The sequence below is a fragment of the Rhincodon typus genome, chromosome 6, assembly GCF_021869965.1.
Source record: "Rhincodon typus isolate 14 chromosome 6, sRhiTyp1.1, whole genome shotgun sequence".
Lineage (NCBI taxonomy): Eukaryota > Metazoa > Chordata > Chondrichthyes > Orectolobiformes > Rhincodontidae > Rhincodon > Rhincodon typus.
Genome location: NC_063337.1, coordinates 62,505,116 through 62,527,681, shown reverse-complemented (window position 1 = coordinate 62,527,681; position 22,566 = coordinate 62,505,116). Strand labels below are relative to the sequence as shown.

The following is a 22,566-nucleotide window of genomic DNA, read 5'->3' as shown; positions in this document are numbered from 1 at the left end:
GGAAGTCAGGGATGCATAAAAGCAAAAGAAAAGGCATACAATGTGGTGAGGTTACTGGGAAGCCAGAGGATTGGGATTCCTTTAAAAACCAGCACAGGACAACTAAACAGGCAATAAGAGAATAGAATCTTACATATGCTTCCTGTTTTTTATTGACTCAAAAAGGGTAAGCCCTTTGAGAACAGAGATTAAGCGAGTTTCTTTCACTCAGAGATCCATGGAAAATTGATACTTTGCCTCAGAAGGCAGTGAAAGTAGGGTCATTAAATATTTCTAAGGCAGGTGTAGAGAGATACTTGGTAGGCTAGTGAATCAAAAGTTATTGAGACAGATGGAAATGTGTGATTAGGAACATAAATAGATCAGTCATGATCTTATTGGTTGGCAGGACAATCTGGAAGGACTGAATGTCCTATTTCTGTTCTTAATTCGTATGTATCATATGATTAATATGCAACAGTTGCTGTCTGAGCAGCTGGATTTATGAATGAGATGTTTGAAATAAAGAATCAAGAAATAAATAGATAAATAAATATTGTGGTGGGAATAAAGCCAAACAGAAGTACATAGTACTGTAACAGTTATCAATTTAACTTACGCCTTTATCCTGCTTTTTGTTATGTAATTTTTGGGTTATATTATTTATTATCACTCTTTTGTCATCTTTAACAATTCTTCATCCTGTCATTCTTCACATTCATCACCTTATCTACTAATTCTATTTTTAGAATGTAGCCTTTACATCAGTAAAGAGACTCAATCCTGTTGGATTTCTATCAAGGAACGTCCCATGGAGAAAACTGAGCTGGTAGACACATATGAAACAAAGGAAAATAGGAAGCAAGCATTAACTGAGAAGCAAAAACAAAGCTGCTGGAAAAGCTCAGCAGGTCTGGCAGCATCTGTGAAAGAAAAAAGAGTTAACGTTTTGGGTCCAGTGACCTTTCCTCAGAACTGATGGTGCTTGGAAAACGTCAGTTTATGTGTAGAAAAAAAGGAGAGGGGAATGGGGTGGGGAGTAAACGATAGGATAGAGCCTAAAGAGAGAGAAGAGCAATTGGACAAAGAGTTGATAACGATCAGGCTGGGAGGGTGAATAGTTGTTAATGGGGACTATTAGTGAATAATAACAGGTAGTGTGTAGTGTGTAAAATTATTTAGGGCCTAAACTCTCCAATGACGCAGCTCCCCACCCCACACACCAGGCCTTGTTACCACATAGCCTGTCATTACATACTACCTGTTATTAGTCACTAATAGTCCCCATTAACAACTATTCACCCTCCCAGCCTGATCGTTATCAACTCTTTATCAGTCCAACTGCTATTCTCTCTCTTTAGGCTCTATCCTTTCATTTACTCCCCACCTCATCCCCCTCCCTTTTTTTCTACATATAAACCGATGTTTTCCCAACCACCATCAGTTCTGAGAAAGGGTCACCAGACCCGAAAAATTAACTCTTTTTTCCTTCACAGATGCTGCCAGACCTGCTGAGTTTTCCCAACAACTTTCTTTTTGTTCCTGATTTACAGCATCCGCAGTTCCTTTGGTTTTTATTAATTGAGAAACATAAAGGTTATACGGGCTGTGTAGCCTGTCGTTAGTTATGGTCACAAAGCTGATAATATTCAAGTTAACTCATGGAAATAAATTTCAGCAGTGTGTAAGGATTGTGGAAGAGTTTAATTTCATCCAGTTTCACACATTTAAATAAATCCAGAAAGAAGATTAGAGTTAACACAGTGTGGAGCTGGAGGAACACAGCAGGCCAAGCAGCATCAGAGGAGCAGGCATGTTGACATTGCAGGTCGGGATCCTCCTTCAACTTTCCTGCTCCTCTAATGCTGCCTGGCCTGCTGTGTTCCTCCAGCTCCACACTGAGTTACCTCTGACTCCAGCATCGGCATTTCTTACCATCTCTGAAGAAGATTGGAGTATTGTGTTCAGTTTTGGTCACCCTGCTAATAGGAAGCATGTTATTAAACTGGAAAGAGTGCAGAAGAAATTTACAAGGATGGTGCCAGGACTCAAGGGACTGAATTATAGGGAGAGGTTAGACCAGCTATAATTTTTTTCTTTAAAGCATAGAAGACTGAGAGAGGAATCTTATAGAAGTGTACAGGATCATGAGGGGTTTGGATAGGGTGAATGCACTCAGTCTTTTTCCTAGGGTTGGGGAATTGAGGGCATCAGTTTAAGGTAAGAAGGTAAAGAATACATGGAAACCTGAGGGGCAACATTTTTACACAGAGGGTGGTATGCATATGGAATGAGCTGCCACCGGAAGTGGTTGAGGTGGGCACATTACCAATATTTAAAAGGCATTTGGATGAATAAATGGATAGGAAAGGTTTAGAAGGATATGGGCCAAGTATAGGGAAATGGGGTTAGCATGGATGGACATTTTGGTCGGCATGGACCAGTTTGGACCAAAACGCCTGTCTCCGTGTTATATGACTCTATAACTCTTAAGATATTTGATAAAGCAAATTACTGTACAATCGTTTATAAATGGTTCTTAATGACTGACTAATGTAATCTTAATTAATAGTTGCCAACTGATCTGTATTAGATTTCCATCTTTTGTGCATAAAAATCATATCCAATAAAACATTCCTGATGTCTTTCCCGTGCTCTTTCCACATAGGAAAAATAACAAAGCTACCTTAAATAACTGTGAACCTTTGACTTTAAAATATTCCTTTCTTTGTTTTCTGGTGCCCAAACTGATCATGGGTAAAATGACAGATTAATGGAATTGTTAATTAATAGATTTAGTTTGGCAATGAACTAGTTTATATTCTAAGGGGCAAGAGCTCCATTTCCCACAAAAAAAACAGCTATGGATGTCTGAGACAACAAGGTGCAGAGCTGGATGAACACAGCAGGCCAAGCAGCATCATAGGAGCAGAAAGGCTGACGAGGAGGCAAGACTCAACATGAATAGAAATGGCATACAACAGTACAACAAAAAATGCTGGCAAATGGAAATTATCCAAACGATAAAACATAGAACTGCAAAGAGGGGGTATTAAATTGAACTTTAAATGGGATGTAAGAATCAACACAATTTTTCAAAAATTCTTAGAAAATAATGCTTGGTCTGGAGCAACATCAATCTCTTAATAAATGATTATTGTCAAAGGCAATAGTCATGTTGAATAGTTACAGTGTCAGTAGTAATAGTATAGGAGGAGGTCAATAATTCTGAATTCTAAGGAAATCATTGATGAAAATTTATTGTAAGCCAAGTAACGGTAATGAATGAAATAATGGTGCTCAAGAGTGACCAATCCAGGATGAGATGGTTTCCATCCTGTGTTTTGTTTTAAGTTGGTGAAAAAATTGCAGACAATGTAACTATAGTCTTTCCTACAGTTTTTTGGATTTGTGAAATTTTCCTTTAGAATGGATAATTACACATGTCACTAATATTAAAGAAAAGTAGGGAGAAAAACGGAATTGTGTACAGTTTTGGTCACCCTGTTATAGGAAAGACATAGCTAAACTGAAAAGTGTGCATACAAGATTTACGAGGATGTTGCCAGGACTAGTAGGCCAGAGTTATAGGGACAGGTTGGCCAAGATAGGACTTTATTCCTTGGAACATAAGAGAATGAGGGGTGACCTTACTGAGGTGTATTAAATCATGAGGTGCATAGATAGGATGAATACATATACGTTTTATCCCAGGTATGGGGAATTGAAAACTAGAGGGCATAGATTTAAGGTAAGAGGGGAAAGATTTAAGAAGGATCTGAGGGAAAACTTCTTCATTTCAGAGAGTGGTGCGTATACGGAATGGGCTGCTAGAGAAAGTGTTTGAGGCAGGTACAATAGCAACATTTAAAAAACATTTGGATAGGTACATGGATGGGAAGGGTTTAGAGGGAATTGGAACTAGCTGAGTGGGCATCCTGATCAGCATGGACCAGTTTGGGCCAAAGGGCCTGTTTCCGTGCTGTTTTACTCTATGACTCTATTTGTACATCATTTTAAATCTATGTCATCTCATTCTTTTTTCTATCATGAGCAGGAACATCTCCTCCACATTTACTCTGTCCAGACAGCTCACGATTTTGCATACCTCTATCATATGTCCTTTCAGTCACCTTCTCGTTACGGAAATCAGCCCCAATTTCTTCAATCTATCCTCAGAATTGAAGTTTCTCATTCCGGGAACCATTTGTGTGCTCACTTCTGCACCCTCTCTAGTACATTCACATCTTTCTTATAATGTAGCAGCACAACGGTGTCAGCTGAGCACTAACAAGTGTCTTGTACAAGTTCAATATCACATCCTTGTTCTTGTACCGTATGCTCTTATTAGTAAAGCTGAGATCACTGTATGTTTTATTTACTACTCTCTCCACTTGTCCTGCCTTCTTCAATGATCCGTGTACATATACACCCAGGTCCCTCTGCTCCTGTACCCTTTTACGATTGTACATGCAGATTAAGCAGATAATTTAATGGTGACAGAGTTGAAGTTAACATTTCAAAATATTTTTGGATGTAATCATTCTACTTGACTAGAAGGCTGCATAATGCTTAACATAAAATGAGAGCAGCTTAGTCCAGATTTTCCTTGGGTTGTCTGCATGCTTTCAGATTAATTTAACATGGCTGGAAGTGGAAAATGGTTCAGGAAGGTATTTCACTGAATCCCAAAATCTTCTACCCAAGGTGTTACTGGCAACTAACCAATGTACAAAATGCTCTTTCTGTCCCTGACTATTTGCAACCTCTTCACCGAACTTCACTAAATGAAAACCAGTTGCTCGCTAGTCGCTGACTGTGAGAAGAAGATTTAACAGGAACTTTATGAGACTGAGATAGTAGGAACTGCCGATGCTGGAGAATCTGAGATAACAAGGTGTAGAGCTGGATGAACACAGCAGGCCAAGCAGCATCAGAGGAGCAGGAAAGCTGACGTTTCGAGTCCAGACCCTTCTTCAGAAATGGGGGAGGGGAAGGGGATTCTGAAATAAATAGGGAGAGAGGGGGAGGCGATAGAAGATGGATAAAGGAGAAGATAGGTGGAGAGGACACAGACAGGGCAAGGAGGCAGGGTTGGAGCCAGTAAAGGTGAGTGTAGGTGGGGAGTTAGGGAGCGTATAGGTCAGTCCAGGGAGGACAGACAGGTCAAGGAGGCGGGATGAGGCTAATAGGTAGGAGATGGGGATGGGGCCTGAGGTGGGAGGACAGGTTAGGGAGGCGGGTACGAGCTGGGCTGGTTTTGGGATGTGGCCGGGGGGAGGGGGGAGATTTTGAAGCTTGTGAAGTCCACATTGATACCATTAGGCTGCAGGGTTCCCAAGCGAAATATGAAATGCTGTTCCTGCAACCTTCGGGTGGCATCGTTGTGGCACTGCAGGAGGCCCAGGATGGACATGTCATTCAAGGAGTGGGAGGGGGAGTTGAAATGGTTCGTGACTGGGAGGTGCAGTTGCTTGTTGCGAACCGAGCGTAGGTGTTCCACAAAGCAGTTCCCAAGCCTCCATTTGGTTTCCCCGATGTAGAGGAGGGCACAACGGGAACAGCGGATACAGTGTACCACATTAGCAGATGTGCAGGTGAAAATCTATTTGATGTGGAAGGTCTTCTTAGGGCCTGGGATGGGGGTGAGGGGGGAGGTGTAGGGGCAGGTGTAGCACTTCCTGCGGTTGCAGGGAAAAGTGCCGGGGCTGGTGGGGAGTGTGGAGCAGACAAGGGAGTCACGGAGAGAGTGGTCCGTCCGGAAAGCAGATAAGGGTGGGGAGGGAAAAATGGTGGGGTCGGATTGCAGATGGCGGAAGTGTTGGAGGGTGACACATTGGATCCGGAGGTTGGTGGGGTGGCACGTGAGGACGAGGGGATTCTGTTTTGGTTGTTATTGCGGAGAGGGCGTGTGAAGGATGAGTTGTGGAAAATGTGAGAGGCACGGTTGAGGGCGTTGTTGACCACTGCGGAGGGGAAGTTGCGGTCCTTGAAAAATGAGGACATCTGCGATGTCCGGGAGTGGAATGGCTCATCTAGGGAGCAGATGCGGCAGAGGCGAAGGAATTGGGAATAGGGGATGGCCTTTTTGCAGGAAGGTGGGTGAGAGGAGGTATATTCTAGGTAGCTGTGGGAGTCGGTAGGCTTGAAATGGATATCGATTTCCAGGTGGTTGCCAGAGGTGGAAATAGAGAGGTCTAGGAAGGAGAGAGAGGTATCGGAGATGGTCCAGGTGAACTTAGGTTGGGGTGGAAGGTGTTAGTGAAGTGGATGAACTGTTCGAGCTCCTCGTGGAAAAGGGATTGTTCCACGTATCCTACAAAGAGGCTGGCATAGCGTGGGCCCATGCGGGTACCCATGGCCACCCCCTTTACCTGTAGGAAGTGGGAGGATTTGAAGGAGAAGTTGGTAAGGTTGAGGACGAGTTCAGCTAAGCGGATCAGGGTGTCATTGGAGGGGGACTGTCAGGCCTGCGGGACAGGAAGAAGCAGAGGGCCTTAAGGCAATCTGCATGGGGAATGCAAGTGTATAGGAACTGGACGTCCATGGTGAAGATGAGGTGTTGGGGACCAGGGAATCGGAAGTTTTGGTGGAGGTGGAGGGCGTGGGTGGTGTCACAGATGTAGGTGGGGAGTTCCTGGACCAAGGGGGAGAAAATGGGAGTCGAGATAAGTGGAGATGATTTCGGTGGGGCAGGAGCAAGTGGAGACAATGGGTCGACCAGGGCAGTCAGGTTTGTGGATTTTGGGAAGGAGATAGAAACGGGCGATGCAGGGTTGGGGAACGATGAGGTTGGAGGCTGTGGGTGGGAGGTCACCTGAGGTGATGAGGTTGTGGATGGTTTGGGAGATGACGTTTTGGTGGTCGGTGGTGGGGTCATGATCAAGGAGGTGGTAGGAGGAGGTGTCGGAGAGTTGGCACCTGGCCTTGGCGATGTAGAGGTCAGTGCGCCATACTACAACTGCGTCTCCCTTGTCCGCAGGTTTTATGGTGAGGTTGGGATTGGAGCGGAAGGAGTGGAGGGCTGCACGTTCTGTGGGGGAGAGGTTGGAGTGGGTGAGGGGGGTGGAGAGTTTGAGGCGATCAATGTCGCGACGGCAGTTGGAGATGAAGAGGTTGAGGGAGGGTAGGAGGCCTTGGGGTGGTGTCCAGGAGGAGGGGGTGTGTTGGAGGCAGGGGAAGGGGTCAGTAGAGGAAGGGTTAGGCTCACGATTAAAGAAGTAAGCGTGGAGGCGGAGGCGGCAGAAAAACCGTTAAACGTCCAAGCGTGAGTTGTATTCATTGATGTTTGGGTGGAGGGGGACAAAGGTGAGCCCTTTACTGAGGACTGACCATTCGCCCTCAGTGAGGGGGAGGTTTGGGGGTGAAGACCCGGCAGGGCTGGATGCTACTGTCTCCTCTGGAGCTGCTGACTGTGGAGGTGGGAGAAGGGGTAAATCTTGGATGTTGGCGGCGGCGGCAGCAGCATCCTTGATGTCTGTGGTGTCGGCCTCGGAAACGGAGGTGGCGGCATCAGCAGGACTGTCGATGGCGTTCACTGTACCGGAAGTGGCGTACCGAGTGGCGGCGGATGTAACGTCATTCTTGGAATCCGTGGGTGCTCCAAAAGGCCACATGGCCAATGGCGGCGGGCACATTGTGGGGAAGGTTCTGGGTAGGGTTGGGGATTTGGGGGGTGGAAGAGGCCTGTGTTGGGTGGCAGGCACCAGTAAGTTTACCGTACTTACGGTTTTTAGTGTCCAATAAAGCCGAGTAGAATCGTGAGTTCAGGTTGTGGATCCTGCGAAGAATGAAAAACAGGAGAGGTCCTTTGCAGGTCTGGGAGAGGGAGGCTCTGAGCTGGGGTAGTCTTGATTGTAGTACCAGGAGATGCCAACACATTGATGTGAGTGTGTGTTTGAGGAGTCTTAGGGAGAAAAGTTTTTGAAGGATATCAATGTTCTGAATGTAGCAATTGTCGCGGTTGGGGCCAAATTGGGAAGGCCTAAATGTAGACTGTCGTCCATTGGGGATGATCCGGTTCCATAGGCAGGTACTCAGTAAGGCAATGTGCCTGTAGTACCTGGTTTGCTTCAGGACGTGGTCCAGTAGTTTCAGGGCCGAAGAGATTACAGGAAGGTTGCAGTGGGAGAGAGATCCACTGAGATCTTTCCGGAGGGAGGAGGGTAACTTCTTCAAGGTAGGCATCCTTAGAAGAGACTTCGCAGTGGGGTTAAAATTGTTACAGAGATAATAGGAACTGCCAATGCTGGAGAATCTGAGATAACAAGTGTGGAGCTGGATGAACACAGCAGATCAAGCAGCATCAGAGGAGCAGGAAAGCTGACGTTTCGGGTTGAGACCCTTCTTCAGAAATGGGGGAGCGGAAGGGGATTCTGAAATAAATAGGGAGAAAGAGGGGGACGGTTAGAAGATGGATAAAGGAGAGGACAGGAGTGGAGAGGAGACAAACAGGGTAAGGAGGCGGGGTTGGAGCCAGTAAAGGTGAGTGTAGGTGGGGAGTTAGGGAGGGTATAGGTCAGTCCAGGGAGGACGGACAGGTCAAGGAGGAGGGATGAGGCTAGTAGGTAGGAGATGGGGGTGGGGCTTGAGGTAGGAGGAGTGGATAGATGGGAGGAGAGGGTACGAGCTGGGCTGGTTTTGGGATGCTGTCGGGGGAGGGGAGATTTTGAAGCTTGTGGACTCCACATTGATACCATTGGGCTGCAGGGTTCCCAAGCGAAATATGAAATGCTATTCCTGCAACCTTCGGGTGGCATCGTTGTGGCACTGCAGGAGGCCCAGGATGGACATGTCGTCCAAGGAGTGGGAGGGGGAGTTGATATGGTTCGTGACTGGGAGGTGCAGTTGTTTGTTGCGAACCGAGCGTAGGTGTTCCACAAAGTAGTCCCCAAGCCTCCAGTTGGTTTCCCCGATGTAGAGGAGGCCACAACGGGAACGGTGGATACAGTGTACCACATTAGTAGATGTGCAGGTGAAAATCTATTTGATGTGGAAGATTTTCTTAGGGCCTGGGATGGGAGTGAGAGGGGAGGTGTAGGGGCGGGTGTAGCACTTCCTGCGGTTGCAGGGAAAAGTGCCGGGGGTGGTGGGGCTGGTGGGGAGTGTGGAGCGGACAAGGGAGTCACGGAGAGAGTGGTCCCTCTTTATGAGACTATTGCATTTGATGCAACTTTGCTATTGCGTAGTGATATTTTGTTGTGTCGTTGTGATATCAGGCTTACAGATTTTCACCTTCAGATATTCACTGCAGACAGTTGTTGTCTGAGCAGCTGTTGTGGTTCACAGGAAGTCCCTGCTGCAAATGCTATAATGAGAAATAAAAGTAAGATAAGGAAAGTAACTTGTGAAGAGAACATAACAAAGCTACAAAAAGATAAGGATAGCTAAATGGAAGGCGAATATCTGGTAAATGGAGCATAATGTCGGAAAATGTGAAATTGTCCATTTTGGCAGGAAGAATAAAAGAAATCTAAATGGTGAGACATTGGAGAACTCTAAGATGTAGAAGGATCTGGATGTTCAGCTGTCTAACTCACAAAAGGTTAACATGAAGTTTCAGTGAATAATTAGGATTGCTAATATAATGTTATCATTAATTGTGAATGGAATTGAATAGAAAAGTAGGAAGGTAATGTTTTTGTTAACAGGGCACTGATGAGATGAAACATTTTTCAAAAATTCATTGATGTCATATGGGTGTAACTGGCTAGGCTAGCATTTAATGCCCATCCCTAATTGCCCAAATGACAGTTAATAGTCAATCACATTCCTGTGGTCTAAAGTCTCATGCAGCCAAGACCAAGTGAGTATGATAGATTTCCTACATAAAAGACATCAGTGAACCAGATGCATTTTTACAACAACAGGAAAGGCTTAACAGGCTAGACTTGTATCCAAGATAACAAGGTGTAGAGCTGGATGAACACAGCAGGCCAAGCAGCATCAGAGGAGCAGGAAGGCTGACGTTTTGGGCCTAGACCCTTCTTCAGAAATCTTCAGACTTGTATCCACTTGGGTAACTTGATTTCTCCATATAAGATCCTGAGAGGTCTTGATCAGTTGGATGAGCGAGGGATGGTTCCTTTCATGGGGGAATCTAGAACTAGTAGTCACTATTCAAAAATTAAAGATTACCCAGTTAAAAGAGAGATGAGTTTTTTTTTCTCAGTGTGTCTTGAATCTTTGGAACTTTCTTCCTTAAAATATAGAGGAAGCAGAGTCCTTGAATATTTTTAAGGCAGAGGCATACCGATTCTTGTTAAGGGAGAGAGTGAAACATTATCACATTAGGCTGGAACGTGGATTGAGATTACAATCAGATTAGGTATTGTAAGAGCAGCCCATGTTTCGAAAGACACAAAATAACTAACAAGGCTAGATTAATTTTCTAAACAGCTGCAAAAGCAACAGCTAATGATATTTTGTCGCAATTAGTTTTTTCTAAGTTACCCACAATATTAACAAATAGGTTCTAGGTAAAGGTTTTTCAGATAATCATAGGGGGAGGTTTCAACATAAGGATAGGTACACATATAACTAAGAGTATAATAGAAGCATTAAGGGAAAAAACATTAAAACACAGATGTGAAAGTTAATTAGTCCCCGGAAATGCTTATCTCTAAAAAAAATGCCTGGTAAGCCCTGAACGAGATAGAGTGGTCGCAATTTATTAATTACAATGAGCTAACAGCAGAAGTAGTTGTGTAACAGAAATTAATATTACAAATCTAATCGCTGTTAGTTAAAACTAATTGTCTTTTGTATTTTTACGTATATAATTGGGACGGTGGGAAATATAACAGGAATGACTAAATTTGGTAAAGGCAGCACAGGGAATACAATGAATGATAGAATTCAAACAGCCTGAGAGATAAGAAAGTCTAGTACAGATCAGGAGGACTATAGCTAATAATTCTTGGAACGTGAATTAATAGGATGCATAGAAAGATCCCAAGGCCTTGAGATTACAATGTCTGGTAAATCCCATAAGATCATGGGAACCTGGTGCTGTCCATAGGAATGCCATCATTAGGTGTCCCACATGATTGGATGTATGGATTAAGGGGGAAGGGCAGTGACTACGCTGTATTTGATTATTGTAACACAAGATGTATAAAAATGCTATATTTCACTGTAAAGATCAGTGTCATTGATCTCTCTTCTAATCTGAGCCAAAGATTAAGGGAAAAATTGCTTTCTCACATTGAGGCCAGTTTCAGGGAAGATCCTTTGGCCCTCTCCCTGCATCAACTGGTTTTTGCTTGAATAAAAGTCTTCCATTTGCCTAAATCCTGCCAGGCTCCTGAGTCTTTGTCCCCAGTGGGAGGGTATCCTCCTACAGATCGGCGCTCCCAGCAGGGTGCTCTGCCTGAAGCCAGCACACCTTGGGACACGATTTGGGTGAGTATATTTGTTTACCACCCTTCTAGCTAGCGTGGCACTTGGTGGGGGCTTCTATAAACCAGAGCACAAAATGATCTTTTTAAATTGCTGTGAGTAGGAGGAGTCAGGATCACAGGCATAGTGGAAGAGAGCGCTTGCCGCGGGAACGCACGAAACAATGCGAACGGCGCTGGAGAGCACTGAAGTAAAAGGGATAGGGGCCAGGGTGCCTCGAGTGTGAAAGGCATGTAAAAAAAAAGAAATAAGAGATTGAAAATCCTCGGGCAAAAAATAACAGCAATAAATAGAAGAAGCAGACACAGTCGGGAGGGAATATGAGAGAATGACAGAGAAGTACTGGAGAAAAGCCCGCTGGGGTCCAGACCAGTCCATTCTGCAGACTGTGTTTTGAAAAATGATAGAGAGACAAGCTGCAGTGTTCAGAAATGAAAAAGAGAGGAAGACCGACTCTTTGCGAGTTCACTGAACCTTATAGAAGGGTTAACTCTTTGTGGTCTGTTTTGAAAGCACCTTCGTTTGTTGGTTGTGAAATGTTGGCATGTGCAATTTGTGTGTTTTTGTTCCCTGGAGCTCGAGATCTGGGGTTAGTTTGCTTTGAAGTTAGTTTGCATTTTGGGAATGTATGGTGATTTAAAAGTGTGGTGTGCCTGTGTAAGTATGGGACATGTATGATTAATATAATGCCCATTTAAGAAACTGTCAGTGCTTGTGCAAAGCAGAACTTTGCAATGAAATATTGATTTAAAAAGTTGGTTTGTACAGCTTGGAAAAAAATTACCTTTTAGAATTGGCTCTGTGTTGTGTATGGACTTGGGTGAACTTTAATTTCAGAAATTACCATGTTTGGAATTTCAGTTACTGGTCAGAAATGATTTTCCAAATACTGTTTTAACACTAGTGAATTTTTAACTCCAGATGAAAAGATTTGCTCATTGTAAAGGTACTGTGATGTGAAAGTATGCAAATAATACGAAAATTGAAATCTTGGAAATGCAATTCTCTGAACAAAATTCTGATGTTATGTTCTAAAATCTGAGAAAGCTGATAGATGAATTAGAAAAGGCAAACTTAACAGAGGAGGTGTTTATTTCTTAAAGTGTAACATTTGTTAGGGCGACACATTGGTGCAGTGGTTGGCACTACTGCCTTACAGTGTCAGGGACTCAGGTTCGATACCACCCTGGGGCGACTGTCTGTGTGGAGTTTGCACATTCTCCCCGTGTCTGTGTGGGATTCCTCCGGCTGCTCCGGTTTCTTCCCACAGTCCAAGATGTGCAGACTAGGTGGATTGGCCATGCTAAATTGCCCATAGTGTTCAGGGATGAGTAGATTAGGTGGGTTATAGGGGGATGGGTCTGGGTGGGATGCTCTGAGGGTCCGTGTGGACTTGTTGGGCCGAAGGGCCTGTCCCTACACTGTAAGGATTCTATGATCTATGAGCTTGCAGGAGGCGGAGCAACGGATGACGTAATTACGTGCGAGAGTTTACACCCCAACCCTTTCTGAATCTGTAGTAGATCATTACTAATTAACCCATTCTACTTGACATGGAATGTATGGATACTTTCCTAGAAAATTTGAGTTCATGTATGATGTTGCTGCTACTGGGTGAAGTAATCCATGGATAAAGAACGGGAGGATAAAAAAAAACACAAATTTCAAGCCCACCTCCACTCACCCACCTTCCTGCAAAAATGCCATCCCCTATTCCCAATTCCTTTGCCTCTGCCGCATCTGCTCCCAGGATGAGGCATTCCACTCCCGTACATCTCAGATGTCCTCGTTTTTCAAGGACCGCAACTTACCCCCTCAGTGGTCGAGAATGCCCTCTACCGTGTCTCCCGCATTTCCCGCAACTCATCCCTCACACCCCCGCCCCATAATAACAACCAAAACAGAATCGCCCTCGTCCTCACGTACCACCCCACCAACCTCAGGATCCAACGCATCATCCTCCGACACTTACGCCATCTGCAATCCGACCCCACCACCAAAGACATTCTTCCCTCCCCACCCTCATCTGCTTTCCGGAGGGACCACACTCTCCGGGATTCCCTTGTCCGCTCCACACTCCCCACCAGCCCCACCACACCTGGCACTTTTCCCTGCAACCGCAGGAAGTGCTACACCTGCCCCTACACCTCCCCCCTCACCCCCATCCCAGGCCCCAATAAGACTTTCCACATCAAGTAGATGTTCACCTGCACATCTGCTAATGTGGTATTCTGTATCCGCTGTTCTCGTTTGTGCCCTCCTCTACATCGGGGAAAGCAAGCGGAAGCTTGGGGACCGCTTTGCAGAACACCTACGCTTGGTTCGCACTAAACAACTGCACCTCCCAGTCGCGAACCATTTCAATTCTCCCTCCCATTCCTCAGATGACATGTCCATCCTGGGCCTCCTGCAGTGCCACAACTATGCCACCCGAAGGTTGCAGGAACAGCACCTTATATTCCGCTTGGGAACCCTGCAGCCCCAATGGTATCAATGTGGAGTCCACAAGCTTTAAAATCTCCCCTCCCTCTACTGCATCCCAAAACCAGCCCAGCTTGTACCCGCCTCCCTAACCTGTCCTTCCTCCCACCTATCCCCTCCTCCCACCTCAAGCCCCACCCCCATCTCCTACCTACTAACCTCATCCCGCCCCCTTGACAGGTCAGTCCAGGGAAGACAGACAGATCTCCTCCCTAACGCCCCACCTACACTCACCTTTACTGGCTCCATCCCCGCCTCTTTGACCTGTCTGTCTCCTCTCCACCTATCTTCTCCTCTATCCATCTTCTATCCACCTTCCCCTCTCTCCCTGTTTATTTCAGAACCCCCTTCCCCTCCCCCATTTCTGAAGAAGGGTCTAGGCCCGAAATGTCAGCCTTTCTGCTCCTCTGATGCTGGCTTGGCCTGCTGTGTTCATCCAGCTTTACACCTTGCTATTAAAGAAATTATTCAGTTGGGCTATGAAGGCATAAAATAATCAAGGCAACGTTAAGAAACTAGCAGTAGTCATCACAGAGAACACAAATAGATAGGGGGCCTGTCTAAAACAGCTAAAGGGGAGAGTGTGTTTCGTGTGCAATCAGGGAGGGTATTTAGCCAAAAAAATGTCCACAGTAAGATCATTAAATGTGGGAACTATAGAAAAAAACAAGAACTGTTGGTCCCCAAAGAAAGAAAGCATGGACAGAGACAAAGACAGAATCAGGGAAATCCCCAGCCGGTTGCCAGTGGCAACAGATAGTAATGCAAGGCAGCCATAGCATTCCCTTAAAAAAACAGTTACTATTAAAGGTGTAAGACAAGTCTTAGGACTATTTAACTATTGCAGGTACTTTGTAGAAAATTACAGCGATTAAGCCGGACCCCTTTGAGACCTTACCAAAGGGCGGCGGGCTAGCTCAGAGAAGATTGATTGGGGATTTGAGCAGGAGACAGCCTTTGTCAAGGTCAAACAGATACTGGCCTCTGTGCCAGCACTAGGACTCCCTGACCTGAAAAAGCCCTTTCGCCTCTTTTGAAGTGAAAGCATTGGCAATCAGTCTGCAGTAGTGTTACAGGGACATAGAGACGAGCTGCAGCCTGTGGGATACCACTCAGGAAAAATGAATCCGGTCATGATGGGACAACACTTGTGTGTTCAAGCCATCCAATGTGCTACCTGGGCACTAATAACATCCTCCCCCTTGACACACTAAGGAAGGTGATATTACACTCTTCACATTGTATAGTCCAGCTATTGGAAGCTGGCAAACTGAGAGGTGTTACAGATAGCTGGCAAGCCAAATGGGAAGCTGCACTGTTGCCAGGAGACAAGCACGCGGAAGTGATTAAAGATAATAGGGAGAACCCAGCAAACTATGTGAATCAGGAAGGAAAGACACATGATTGTATTCCCCTCATGGAGCAGGAAGAGAAGAGACAGGGTCGAGTTAAAGAAGAGCCATTAGAGAAGTCGGATGTGAAATTCAATTTTGTAGATAGGGCGTGGAAGTACTATGATGGTGAGGCCCGGACAGGGTGAGCTGTGGTTAATTTGAAAGGGGAGCTTTTAGCAGGAGAGAGGATAAAAGAATGTTACTCCGTCCAGGTAACTGAACTGAAAGCACATACTGCAGCCCTGCGATTAGGGAAAGGACAAAGGGTTAACACCTACACGGACAGTGGTACGCCTTCGGTGTAGTCCATGGCTACATGATAGCATGGGCAAGGCGATGTTATGATACTTCGAGGGTAGTATAAATCAGCATGACACCTTAGTCAAGGACCTAGTCCTTGAGCTACTAAACTGAAGGAAGCAGCAGTGATTAAAGTAAAAGTACACAGAAAGATTCAGACACCAGAGCAAAGAGGGAATGATTACGCAGACAGCACAGCAAAAGCAATGTTAGAACAGGAAGTGATAACGATAACGAGAAAACAAGAAGCCAAAGATGATGAATGGAACATTTTAAATTTACAAGTAGCGATTAGCTCAGAGGAAAAAGCAGTATGGATTAAAGACGGCCAGTGTTAGGAGCAGATGATATGTGGAGAAAGGAAGGCAAAGTGGTGGCTCCCACATTTTTTCAACAGACCCTATGCAATGTTTACCATGGATTAGCACATATAGGGAAGGATAATCTAATATCTAATTGCTGGTGGTAGAAAGGAATGGGAAGAGACATAGCTAAATTTTGTCAAAGATGCACTGCATGTGCACAGACAGAACCAGGACAGGGAATTAAAATTAAAATGAGCCACCTGCCCCGTCCACAGGGACCATGGCAGCATATTCAAATGGGCTTTATACGGCACTCCCACAAAGTCAGAATAAGAAATTCTGTCTGGTCATGGTCGACCAGTTTACCAGATGGATAGAAGCCTTCCCTACTGTACTGCAACCTCGGTGGCAAAAATATTGGCAGTTGAAATAATATCTATGTGTGGGGGGGGGGAGAGAGGAGGGGTTCCCTTACAACTGAACTCAGAACAAGGAACCCGCTTCACTGGTAAGTGCCTGAAGGATGCATGTAAATAGTGGAATGACACAAAGGTATCATATCCTCTACCACCTACAGAGCTCAGGTATGGTAGAGAGAATGAATAGAACGCTGAAGAATGCTCTGACCAAAGCAATGATAGGAGAAAGGGTTAAATGGACCCTTTCCCTACCAGCCATTCTGATGGCCCAGGGGGCAAACCCTTGTGGGCCACTAAACTAAAACCCTATGAGTTCATGACTGGATGAGCAATGACAGGATGAGCAATGACACTACCCCAGGGCCTAATCACAGCCAGGGGTGTGGGGGGGAGCAGAACTGACTATAACAGCAAGGTACAAGTTACGTGAAATCCCTCTGTAAGCATCTACACATACTTTACATTCAGGTATGAGACGAGCAGCTTGTCAAGGACTGGGAATCTGAAGGATGCCCAGGACAAACAGAAATGCCAACCCCAGGATCAAGGGTCCTGGTGAAAATAATCTCAAGCAAGGGAGCATTGATCTCCCCCCACAACCTCTCCACCACCCCCACCTCCCTAATGGGATGGACCTCATGAGGTAATATTAACAGGTAACAGAAGCGCATTTATTAATGAAACTGGAACTGGTAGATGGAGACATCCAATACAGCTAAGGGTATATAAAGGTTAATAGTGTAACAGACCAGCCTGCTAGTCTGGTGTTCTCTCTCTCTCTCTCTTTCTCTCCCCCCCCCCCCCCCCCCCCTTGCAGGTTCTGAAGGGTCCTCATCTGTGAGCACCAACAAACAGCAGGAACAGGATCCTCGACCCCAGGACGGCAACATGAGTAGATTAAGGTCGCATGTAAATATATGTGATATGGTTGCACAGTGAAAACTGTAATTAAGAATATTGCTGAAATCAGCGTGAGTATGAAAACGCTAATCCTCTGTGGGCTTCTCTTAATTCTGATCCCATCAGAAGCTGATAGGCGAGTGGAGAAGAGAGAGTTGAAAGTGAACACCTTTTTATACTTATTTTACGTGCATGCAACAAAGCATAACACATCCAGTTGCTGGGTCTGTCCACATATCCCCATACGTTCTAAGGGAGGGATACCCCTACAACTCAGTCCCCTTATAACGTCTCGGAACTAGCCAAATGGGTATTGAGGCAGAATAATTCAAGGCAGCCTACCAATGGTGGGAGGTACCTAGTAAATACTGACCGAGATAGAGCACAGTGGAAGTCAGTAGGGTATAACCTGATCACCTCTGCAGGATGGTACCAATCCAGCTACAAGACCTCACAATCACCTTCCTGAGTAACATTGACTAACACATCAGGGAGAGGGAGACCTGATGGCTTAATCTGCCTGACAAGGGTTGAAAACCAGGGAAAGGGTACACCAGTGGGATTTAGTAACTGTACCCAGAGTTATGATGTCTCCACCTACCCTCTCCCAGGATCCATTCCTAACCAAAGGGACCCCAAATGCATCTCTCCCCATGCAGGGTGACTCTAGCCTGTTGACCTTTGAGAACCGCACGAGTAAATGAATATTCCAACAATGCTGGTACCCCAAGATGATCACCCGATTCACCCCATACAAAGGCACTTACGTTGTGTGCGGACACAGAGCGTACACCTGGCTACCACCATCTTGGACAGGGTCATGTTACCTGCGCTATGTGGTACCATTCATGGGTCACATGTCATCCCTCCTAAAGGAGATGCCAGGACAGCATAAATGTGCAATTTCAGAAATAGAAAGATTCTTTGCCATATCGATCCTTGGGTATCATAGAATCCCTACAGTGTGGAAACAGGCCCTTTGGCCCAACAAGTCCACACTGACCCTCAGAGCATCCAACCCAGAACCATTCCCCTATAACCCACCTAATCACATATCCCTGAACACTACAGGCAATTTAGCATGGCCAATCCACCTAGCCTGCACATCTTTGGACTGTGGGAGGAAACCGGAGCACCCGGAGGAAACCCACGCAGATACTGGGATAACACAGACAGTCGCCGGAGGGTGGAATCAAACCCCGATCCCTGGCGCTGTGAGGCAACAGTGCTAACCACTGACCCACCATGTCGCCCGCACAGTACTGCTAAGCTAGCCAGAGAATCCATCAACATGGCTAAAGTCTTAGAACAAGTGGACAATAACACCTCATGGGCCCTGAACAAGATAAATGCAGAAATGGTTGTTATATGAACCATGGCACTGCAGAACTGAATTGCCCTAGGCTGGATACTAGCCCAGAAAAGGGGAACATGTGCACCTGTCAGAAAGGAGTGCTGTATATACATCCCTGAAAACTCGGACGAAATTACTGATTTGGCTGGCCATATTTGAAAAGCAGTGAACAAACTCAAACGGGCCCCATCTTCAACCCTATGGAGTTGGGCAACAGTGTGGCCGTGATCCCTGAGACATCCATTGACCAAGGAGCAGTATTTTTTATTGTCATACTATGTCTGTGTTACCTTGTTTTTCACTTCCTCAACTGTTGCATTCCTGTGCTGATGAAAAGAATGACCACAAAAAGGCCACGTACTGAGTGGGTAGCCCTACTATGTACCATCAAGTCAAAAGACTACTAATAGAACAATGGAAGGAAACGACCAGCTCATCGAACGACGGGATGAGGAAGATGATCATGGGTGCAACATCAATGAGATGAGTCTACTTATGAACTCTGATTTGGACTGTTCATTAATAATGGCCCTATGGCTATAATTTGGCCTAGGATCAAAGTGGGGATCTTAAGAGCGGCCCATGTTTTGAAAGACACAAAATGGCCAACAAGGATTGAAACAAAATGGAATCAGAGATAGTAGGAACTGCAGATGCTGGGGAATCCGAGACAACAAGGTGCAGGACTGGATGAACACAGCAGGCCAAACAGCATCATAGGAGCAGAAAGCCTGCTCTAACATTTAAGTGAAACATAATAGTACATTTGAACAGGACTACTCCAAGGTTGACATGGGGGCCCTGCAACCAACCATCCGATACAGTTTTAATAAGAGGATGCCTAAGCACAGACAAGTGATTGATTCCAGCCTCATTAACAAAAGGACGACTGTCCCAGTAAATGAGTAACACCAGGTGTTGGTCTCAGCCCATGAGCTAGCCAGATTAACTCCCTAACCAACTGCAAAAACAACAGCTAACGATATTTTGTAGCAATTAGTTTTATTTAAGTTACCCGCAGTATTAAGAAATAGGTTCTAGGTAAAGATTCTTCAGATAATCATAGGGGGAGGTTTCAACATAAAGATAGGTACACGTATAACTAAAAGTATAATAGAAGCATTAGGGGAAAAACATTTAAACACAAACGTGAAAGGTAATTAGTCTCAGGAAACACTTATCTCTACAAAAAGATAGATAGATTGGTCACAACTTATAAATTACAATGTGCTAACAGCAGAAGTAGTTGTGTAACAGAAATTAATATCACAAATCTTATAGCAATTAGTTAAAACTAACTTTCTTTTGTATTTTTACACATATAATTGGGACAGTGGGAAGTGTAAAAGGATTGATTGAGTTTGGCAAAGGTAGCACAGGGAATACAATGAATAATAGAATTCAATCAGCCCTGAGAGATAAGCAATTCTAGGACAGATCAGAAGGAGTATAGCTAATAATTCTTGGAATGCAAATTAATAGGATGCATAGAAAGATCCCAAGGCCTATAGATTACACTGTTTGGTCAACACCATAAGATCATGGGAACCTGGGGCTGTCCATAGGAATGCCAACATTGATCAGTTGTCCCATGGGGTTGGGTGTATGGATTAAGGGGCAAGGACAGTGACTATGCTGTATTTGAGTCTTGTAACACAACATGTATAAAAATGCTGTATTTCACTGTAAAGATGAGAGTGACTCATTGATTAAGCAACATCAGGGGGTGGGCAATTCAATATTAGACAGTCATCTTATATCCAGGCACAAGCACCTTGCTGAACAAAATGCTTATATCTTGAGCTCAAAAACTAGCAATGCTTGACAAGGGCGTATTACCTATTTATGTATTACTATTCATTCAAAGGATGAGAGTATTGCTGGCTGTGTCAACAGATTTGGCCATCCCTACTTATCCTTGAGAAGAAGCTGAGCTGCTTTTTGAATTGCTGCACTCCATTGGTGTAGATACACCCACACTGCTATTAAGGAGGCAATTCTAGGATTTTGACCCTATGACAGTGAAGGAATGTTGATATATTTTCAAGTCAGGATGGTGAGTGGCTTGGAACAGCCCTTGCAAGTGGTGGTGTTCCCATGTATCTGCTGACCTTGATAGTAGTGGTCATGGGTTTGAGAGGTGCTATTTAAGGAGCTATGGTGAATTTCTGAAGTTTAAATGGATGTACACAATTCTGCTGCTGAAAGATAGTGTTGGAGTGAGTGTGTGTTTTTAAATGTGTTGCCTATCAAATGAACGGCTCTTTCCTAGATGGTGTCAAGTTTCTTTGTGTTGTTGGAGCTGCATTCATCTAGGCAGGTAGGAAGTATTCTGTCACAACCCTGACTTGTCCCTTGTAGATGTGAACAGATTTTGGGGAGTTAGGAGGTGAGTGAATTTCTGCAAGTTTCCTAGAGTCTGACCTACTCTTGTCACTGCAGTATTTAGAAGGCTACTCCAGATATAAAGAAATTATGCCACCTAATTTTCTTAGAATAGAACCCAACATTTGAAGAGATAAATTTTATTATTTCCCATACTTATGGAAGTCAGATAGAAATATAGGAAATAGCAGCAGGCACAGGCCATTCAGCCCTTTTAACTTATTCTGCCTTTCAATATGATCATGGTTGATCATCCAACTCAGTACCTGTTCCTGCTTCCTCCCCATACTCTTTGATAACTTTAGCCCTAAGAATTATAACCAACTCCTTCGTGAAAACATTCAATGTTTTGGTCTCAATCGCTTTCTATGGCAGAGAATTCCATTGGATCAGTACTCTCTAGCTGAAAAAATATTCTCCTCATCTCAGTCCTAAACAGCCTACTCCATATCTTTAGGTTATGACCCCGGTTCGGGAATTCCTAGTCATTGGGAACATCCTTCTGACACTTATCCTGTCTAGTCCTGTCAGAATTTTTTCAGATTTCTATGCATTCATTTGTTGGTAGTCCCCCACAGATGAGGATGACTCCCTTCCACTCTTGGACAGAGCTACTACAAGGTCTGTTACACTTGGGGCAGGTGGTGGTCATGGGAAGTGGTGGGTGTGGCATTAGTGTGGCAGCATGCTCCTTTTGCTGTTTTCGCCAGACTTCCACTTTTCCCGATGGCAAGTCTCAAGGTGCTTGACACCTTTTTAGATGCTCCTCCTCCACTTTGGACAGCCTTGGGCCAGTGATTCCCAGGTGTCAATACAGTGTGGAGCTGGAGGAACACAGCAGGCCAGGCAGCATCAGAGGAGCAGGTAAGTTGACTCTGATCCTGACGAAAGGTGTAAACCCAAAACGTCGACTTTCCTGCTCCTCTGATGCTGCCTGACCTTCTTGTGTTCCTCTAGTTCCACACTATATTGAATCTGACTCTAGTATCTGCAGTTCTTGCTATCTCTGATTTCCAGGTGTCTGTGGGAATGTTGCACATCACCAGTGATGCCTTGAGGGTATCACTGAAGTGCTTCCTCTATCTGCCTGGGGCTTGCCTGCCATTTCAAAGCTGGGAGTAGAGCACCTGCTTGGGGTGTTTCATGTTGGTTATGCAGACGACGTGCCCAGCCCATCGTTGCTGATCAAGGGTGATCAGTACCTTGATGCTGGGTATGTTGGCCTGGTCAGGGACACTGGTGTTGGTGCATCTTCCTCCCCAGCCGATTTGCAGGATCTTGTGCAGGCATTATTGGTGGTACTGCTCCAGTGCCTTGAGGTGTTTGCTGTAGACAGTCCACATCTCAGAGCCAAAAAGGAGGGCGGGAACCACCACAGCTCTGTAAACCGTGATCTTGGCATTGGATCTAATGTTGTTGTTCTCGGAGACCCTTTTCCCCAGGTGGCCAAAGGCTGCTTAGGCACTCTGGAGGCGATGCTGGATCTCTTCCTATTGATGAAGCTGCTTTGGCCGAAAGGATACTTCCAAGGTATTGGAAGTGGTCAATATTCTCTAAGGCTTTCCCCTGGACCTTGATGATCTGGGTTTGCGCCACAATGCCAGGTCAGGTTGATGAAGGACCTTCGTCTTGTGAATTTTTTTAGATTT

General features: G+C 45.1%; 1 protein-coding gene across 1 annotated transcript in view; it reads right to left on the bottom strand.

Moving 5' to 3' along the window:
* Positions 1–22,566, bottom strand: part of LOC109917838 (ferroxidase HEPHL1-like) — a 266,721-nt gene that overhangs the window by 2,149 nt on the left and 242,006 nt on the right. The window lies entirely within an intron of this gene.